We start from the raw sequence: 8358 nt of genomic DNA on the forward strand, positions 1-8358 counted from the left end.
TTCTTTATGTCCATTATTCCATGTAGATATGCATTTATATGATTGAGGCCATCATTTCATTTAGCTCACTTACCCAAATAGCCTACCTTTCATCAACCGTTGTTAGCCAATTTTAAGCCTATTTAATCTCTTTTGTTCTTAATTTTGGCACATCACTACCCCAAGTGAAAAACAATAAACGTCCCTTAATTTGGATCTTTGATTAGACTAGGCTAGTGAGGGTGTGTATCATTTGGGTATGGAAAACTTGGGACATTGGTTGAGGTAAAGTGTATTTTGTATTTTTGTTGAAAATCATGGGATTGGGTACATACTCATACAATAAATATGTAAAATGATGACGGGATTCACTCCCCATATAAAATGAATCCATTCTTTGGCAAGCGCACCAAATATCGTCAACTAATAACACACTAGGAGTAGGGTCAAATCCCACAGAGATTAACGGATTAAAGCAAACAATAGTTAATTGATTATCCTAGTTAGACTAGTCATATTGGAGTGATGAGCAACAAGAAAAGTAAATGACATGAAAGTAAAGGAAAGCAATAAAGTGCAAGAAAGTAAATGGCAAGAAAAGTAAAGTACAAGAAAGTAAAGTGCTGGAAATGTAAAGTGCAGAAAATGTAAATAAACATAAAGTAAATAAAAGAAAGAAAGATAAAATAAACATTGGGATCAAGAGATATTGCATTCTCCGGATTAATTGATTTCATCTTATCTTCAATCATGCAACTCATTGACCTCTTGGCAATCATGATTGATTGAGCCCCAATTCTTTGGTGACTCAATCTCTCAAATCTTGATCAATAGACAATTTCTTGGTCTAATTGCTCATAGAGAGATATGCTTGGTCCCTGATTATACCACACATCATCATAGGTCCAAGTAGAGGGAAGATTATGTGTCACCATATCCAAACACCAAAACCCAGATCCTACTCAAGTGTGAGAAGGGATCTCTAGCATGGTTTCATGTTTCCTTTTCCAAGGTTCCCATGAAACCCAAATACATTCAATCTCTTTTCCAAGATAATTGAATGCTAACATGAAGAACGAAATCCCTTCTAGTAAATCAAAGAGAGATGAAGAGAAGAAGAAGAATAAAAACAATCAATCCACTGAAAAACAATAGAGCTCTCTTTCCCAATGAAAAGAGTTAGTAATTCATAACTAAATTATTTACAAAGTAAGAAAGAAAAGAGAAGAAATTGATGGTGAATAGAGAGTGTTCTAAGACATCCCACCCCAATCCAGCATACCTAATTCTATGAAATTAAGGCCTTTATATAGGCTCTCCTAAGTTACAAACTTAAATGAAATTGAAAGCAAATTACAATAAAATGAAAATGAACTATTCTAGATGCTTCTTGTTGCCTTGATTGGTTGACAATTGAGGCTTGAATGAGAGTTGGATTGGGCTTGATTGAAGGTTGGGGGCTGCAGGGAGTAGTTGGCATGTGGTTTCAAGTGCCACTCCCACTTGATTTTGCCCTTTGGAGTATGACCCACTTTGCAATGTTGAAAGTATGGAGTTGGTTGGGCCTCAAATTGAATGTCTACTATGCAGTATTATATATTGTTGCAAAGTCCTGGATGTTAGCTTTCTAATGCCTCTAAAATAAACTTATTTGGACCTCTGTAGCTCAAGTTATGCCCATTTGAAGGTGAAGAGGTCATTCTGTCAGGTAGCCCGGCGTGCCACGCCTACTCTTTGGCGTGCCACGTCCATTGATGACTTGCATCATCTACCTTTCTTTCTTGCATAAATAAAACCATAAAAGAGCATAAATCTCATTTGATCAGTACAATACATGCATTATTTGATGAATATTATGGTATACTACTTTGAGATGAGTTATGCTGAATTTCAGGTGAAAAAGGCATCAAAAATGGGTAGAAGACAAACAAGAAACTGGGCGTGTGAAACTGGCTTGCCAATTGGGAGCAAACGCCACAAAAATGAACTGGCGTGGCACGCCAGAAGCTAGGCGTGCCACGCCAGTACTAAATTCCAGAGGGGAGATCCAAGCATGCATGTGGGCGTGGCACGCCAGAGACTGGGCGTGGCACGCTAATACATGATTCCAGAGAGCTACAATGGAGGACACAAAAGAGGCGTGGCACGCCAGGTTGGGCGTGGCACGCCTGACCCATCAACTACCATGGGCGTGCCACTTGAGCAAAAGGGCATGGCACACCAACGCACCATTCCAAGAAGAACCTCCACTATGGCGTGCCACTTGGTATCGAAGGCGTGGCACGCCAGCTCCAAGAAGTCACTTGGGCGTGCCACTTGAGAACCCAGGCGTGGCACGCCAAGCTTGAAGAGTTCACAAATCCATGAGTGTGCCACTTGAACAGCATGGCGTGGCACGCTGGTACAATAATCCAGAGAAGGGGCTGAAGGCAATTGAAGACTGGGCGTGCCACTTGAAGTCGAAGGCGTGGCACGCCGACCTCTCACCCTCACTTAGGCGTGCCACTTGGTGTCGAAGGCGTGGCATGCCAACCCAAGCATGTCACTATGGCGTGCCACTTGAAGGCTGAGGCGTGGCACGCCAACTACTAGAACCAAGACAAGATCATGGGTGTGGCACACTAGCCTTTAGGCGTGGCACGCTGGTATAAGTTTCCAGAGAGGATGAAGGAGGCCAATTACATGGGGCGTGCCACTTGGTATCGAAGGTGTGGCACGCCACTCATCATTCTTCACTTAAGCGTGCCACTTGAGCAGCCAGGCGTGGCACGCCAGTGTCATTCAGAGAGCAGAGAAGCATTGGGGCGTGCCACTTGAGTTCATGGCGTGGCACGCTAAACAGAGGAACCACTCACTCACAAAAGGGGCGTAGCATGCCAGACCCTGGGCATGCCACGTTAGTGCAACTTTCTAGAGAAGCTTAGCCAAGGTTGATAGAGAGATGAGTGTGCCACTTGAAGGATTGGGCGTGGCACGCCAAGCTAGAAATGAAGGGCACGTGACACGTGAGTAAAGTGCCAGCCACAGGCCAGCTGGAAAGTCACGCTTATTGAGTGTTTTCTTTTCCCTCCAAATTGTAATTTTCCTTTTTCACTTTTGTAATTCTTTTATTTTACTAGGAGTAGTATAAATACCCCCAAGGAGTACTGAAGAGGGGGTTAAGCAGTCAATTTTAGATCCATTTTTACACTTCACTTTTGAGTACTTTTTGAGCTATGAGTAGCTAACTTCCCTCTCATTGAGAGAGGGAGCTCTGTTGTACTTGATGGATTGATAATAGTAAAATTCTTCTTCTCTTCATCTTCTCTTTGATTTGCTAGAAGGAATTTCGTTCTTAATTCTTAGCATTCAATCATCTTGGAAAAGAGATTGAATGCAATTGGGTTTGATGGGAACCTTGGGAAAGAAAACATGAAACCATGCTTGAAATCCCTTCTCACACTTGAGTAGAATATGGGTTTTGGTGTTTGGATATGTGACATATAATCCTCTCGCAACTTGTACCTATAATGGTGTGTGGTATAATCAGGGACCAAGCATATCTCTCTTTATGAGCAATTAGACCAAGGAATTGGCTATTGATCAAGATCTGAGAGATTGAGTAACCAAGGGATTAGGGCTCAATCAATCATGATTGCCAAGAGGTCAATAAGTTGCATGATTGAAGAGGATATAAGCTAGATTTGATCCAAAGAGACAACATCTCCCAATCTCAATGAATTTCCCCATTCTTATCTATCCATTTCTCTATAGCTTAACTTTACCTTCAGCAATTCCCCATTCCCAATTACATTCAAGTCATTTATGATTCTGCACTTTACATTCTGCCATTTATATTTCTGCACTTTATTGCTTTTCTTTATATTCTAGTCATTTACATTTATGTCATATATAATTCTGCACTTCACAATCCTATTGATCCACTTGACTAATTCATCAATTGATTAAAACTGCTCGAATTTTCCAATCTATGTGGATACGATCCCACTCCACCGTGGGTTATTACTTGACGATAATTTTGGTGCGCTTGCCAAAAGAACTAATTCACCAATTTTTGAATGGGGTGTGAATTCTAGTCATCAAGTTTTATGCCGCCGTTGCTGGGGATTGGCTTAAATTTGACAGTGATTAAATTGAATGGAGAGCTAAATTAAGCAATTTAAATTCCTTGTTATTTTATTTTCTTTATTTAGCGCCTTTCATTTTTTTATTTTATTTTGAGTTCTATCTCTTTCTTATTTGATTATTCTTATTCATCATCCATATTTCCACTCTTCTAACTGTTTGATTAATTGCACCACTCACACTAACAACCACTCTAACAAGAGTAATTTCTTCATTCATTTTCTTCCTTGCTTTTTTCTTTGTTGGTTGTATGACAGGTCGAAGAAGCGGGGCTTCAACTTCCTTTGATTCTGAACCTGAGAGGACCTTCCTTAGATTAAGGAGGGAAGCAAGAGGGAAGGGAGTCATTGGTGCAGAGGAAGAGGAAGAGTATTTTGAAACAGACATGGAGGATAATATGGAGAACCACCATGAAGAAGAAGCTCACAACCATGCCAGGGAAGGCCCAGTCAATCATGATGGACAAGAAAGGAGAGTCTTAGGCTCCTACATCAACCCAAATCCAGGAAATTATGGCAGCAGCATCCTAAAGCTAACAATTCATGCCAATAATTTTGAGCTGAAGTCTCAGCTCATCACACTTGTTTAGAACAATTGCTCATATGGAGGAAGTGCCCCAGAAGACCCTGATTAACATCTCAGTACATTCTTGAGGATATGTGATATTGTAAAGTCCAACGGGGTACACCCCGACATCTACAAACTACTCTTGTTCCCTTTCTCACTCAGAGATAAGGCAGCAAAGTGGATGGAATCATTCCCCAACGATAGCCTAACTACATGGGAGGAGGTCGTGAACAGATTCCTTGCAGGATTTTACCCTCCACAAAGAATCAACAGGCTGAGAGCTGAGGTGCAAACTTTTAGACAACAAGATGGAGAAACACTCTATGAGGCCTGGGAGAGATTTAAAGATCTGACAAGAAGATGTCCACCCGAAATGTTCAATGAGCGGGTACAACTACATATCTTTTATAAGGGTTTATCCTATGAAGCAAAGAAGGCAGTGGATCATTCTTCAGGAGGCTCACTCAACAAAAGGAAAACCATTGAAGAGGCCATAGATGTCATTGAGACTGTAGCTGAAAATGAGTATTTCTATGCTTCAGAAAGGATTCAGAAGAAGGGAGTGCTAGAACTCAACTCTGTAGATGCTTTGTTAGCTCAGAACAAGGCAATTACAGCTCAAATAGCAGCTCTAACCAAAAGGATAGAGGCCAATCAAGCCTCAGTCATTCAAGACCAAACTCCTTAACAAGAAGGGAATGCACTAGAATCTGAAGGTGACTGGAAACAAGCCAATTATGTGAACAATTCATCCAGACCACCATATGACCCATACTCTAAGACATACAACCCAGGTTGGAAGAACCACCCAAACTTTGGGTGGAGAAATCAACAAAACCACAACCAGGACCACAACAAGCCTTATTCATCAAATCAGCATTCCAACCACAACCCTAACCATCAAACAAGGAATCATAGACCCTATCATAACTCACAAAATACATCATACCATAGTAACCAACCCATACACAACAACCTCAATCAAGATGCACCATCCTCAACTATGCAACCATGTGAAATCAAGAGCAACTTTGAGAGGATGGAGGCTATAATAGCACAACTGTCCTCACAGATTATAGGGGCAGTCTCTACCCTCATGGACAGACAAGCACAAACTGAAAGAAGTATAGACGCTAATCAAGAAGAATACAGGTCAAATCTGAAAAATCAAGGCGCAGCAATCTCATAGTTGGAAGCACAAGTGGAGATTTTATCCAAGAAAATCCCACTTTCCACACACACATTTCCTAGTGATACCATGGCTAACCCAAGAGGGGAATGTAAAGCCATTACTCTAAGAAGTGGAAAGGTTGTAGAAGAAGGAACCCCAAGCAAAGACAAGCATGAAGAAGCTGCAGCAAAGCATGGGAACAAGGATGAAGGAGAGATCCCTACTCCACCTCCACCAAAACCAATCTTGAAGCCTTATGTGCCAAAGGCACCATACCCACAAAGACTGGAAAAAGATGGGAAGGATGGCCAGTTTTCTAAGTTCCTAGAGATCTTCAAGAGGCTCCAAATCAACATACCATTTGTTGAGGCATTAGAACAAATGCCACTCTATGCCAAATTTTTGAAGGAGCTTATAACCAAAAAGAGGAACTGGGAGGCAAAAGAAACCATAATATTGACTGAAGAATACAGCGCCATCATACAGAATAAGCTGCCTCAAAAGCTGAAAGACCCAGGGAATTTCCAAATCCCCTGCATCATAGGAGACATCACCATTGAGAAAGCTTTGTATGATTTGGGAGCTAGCATAAATTTTATGTCCCTAACCATGACGAGAAGGATGAAGATTGAGGAAGCCAAGCCAACAAGGATGGCACTCCAATTGGCTGACAGAATATTTAAGTTTTCACATGGGATGGTGGAGGACATGCTAGTGAAAGTAGGAGAATTCATTTTCCCTGCTGATTTCATTGTGCTGGACATGGAAGAAGAGGTCAACACATCAATTATCCTAGGAAGACCATTCCTAGCTACTGCTGGAGCCATCATTGATGTGGAAAAAGGGGAACTAGTCTTGAGGCTGCATGAAGAGAAAATGGTCTTCAACGTCTTTAAAGCAATGAGTTACCCCAAGGAATCCATAAGAGAATGCATGCTGGTAGACACCATGGAACAGATAGTTCAAGAAGTCTTGGAAGAAGAACAATGTGGAGGAACCATTGAGCTGGAACAAGTATCAGATGGAGAACCACCACAAGCAACCATGAGAAACTCAATCATGCCAACCACCACAGACAACAAAAATGCAAAGTCACCAAAACTAGAGTTGAAAACCTTACCACCTAGCTTGAAATATGCATATCTGGGTGCTAACAACACTCACCCAATGATCATAAATTTAAGTCTGAGCAAGGAACAAGAAGAGTAGCCTATCCAAGTGCTGAGACAACACAAGGATGCCATAGGCTGGACACTTGCAGATTTAAAAGGGATCAGTCCTTCAATGTGTATGCATAAAATCTTACTTGAAGAGAATGCCAAACCTTCAAGACAACAACAAAGGACGCTGAACCCAACCATAAATGAAGTGGTTCAGAAAGAAGTGCTGAAATTGTGGCAAACAGGGGTGATCTACCCCATCTTAGATAGCCCTTGGGTAAGCCCGGAAGGATAGTGACTGGATGGCGTATGTGCATTGACTACCGGAAACTTAATGAAGCCACCCGGAAAGACCACTTTCGCCTACCTTTCATGGACCAAATGCTTGAAAGATTGGCAGGACATGAGTATTATTGCATCCTGGATGGGTATTCGGGCTACAATCAAATTGTTGTAGACCCCAAGGATCAGGAAAAAACTTCATTTACTTGTCCATATGGTGTCTTTACTTATAGGAGAATGCCATTTGGATTGTGCAATGCACCTGCAACATTCCAAAGGTGCATGCTCTCCATTTTTTCAGACATGATTGAGAAGTTCATAGAAGTATTCATGGATGACTTTCTGTGTTTGGGAACTCATATTCTGATTGCCTATACCATCTTGCTCTTGTGCTAAAAAGGTGTCAAGAAACCAACGTAGTTTTAAACTGGGAGAAGTGCCATTTTATGGTGACTGAGGTTCTTGGTCACAAGATTTCAAAAGATGGCATAGAATTGGACAAGGCAAAAGTGGAAGTGATTGAAAAATTACCTCTACCTTGCAATGTCAAAGCAATCAGAAGTTTTTTGGGACACGCTGGGTTCTATAGGAGGTTTATCAAAGGTTTTTCAAATATTGCAAAACCCCTTAGCAACCTACTTGTCTCAAATACTCCCTTTGTTTTTGATAGAGAGTGCATGGTAGCCTTTGATGAGCTTAAAAAGAAACTCTCCTCTGCACCTATTATAGCACCACCAAGCTGGGATCTTCTCTTTCAACTAATGTGTGATGCATCTAATTTTGTTGTTGGTGCTGTTCTAGGACAGAGGAAAGACAAGCTAGTACATCTTATTTATTATGGTAGCAAGGTCTTTAATGAGAATCAAAGGAACTATACCACCACGGAGAAAGAACTTTTAGCCATAGTTTTTGCTTTTGATAAGTTTAGATCATATCTCATTGGCTCAAAAGTAATTGTGTTCACTGATCATGCAGTGCTTAAATACTTGCTTACCAAACAAGAATCTAAGCCCAGACTAATAAGGTGGATTCTGCTACTCCAAGAATTTGATATTGAGATTAAAGATAGGAGCG

Source organism: Arachis hypogaea, chromosome 16, assembly GCF_003086295.3.
Source record: "Arachis hypogaea cultivar Tifrunner chromosome 16, arahy.Tifrunner.gnm2.J5K5, whole genome shotgun sequence".
Taxonomy (NCBI): Eukaryota; Viridiplantae; Streptophyta; class Magnoliopsida; order Fabales; family Fabaceae; genus Arachis; species Arachis hypogaea.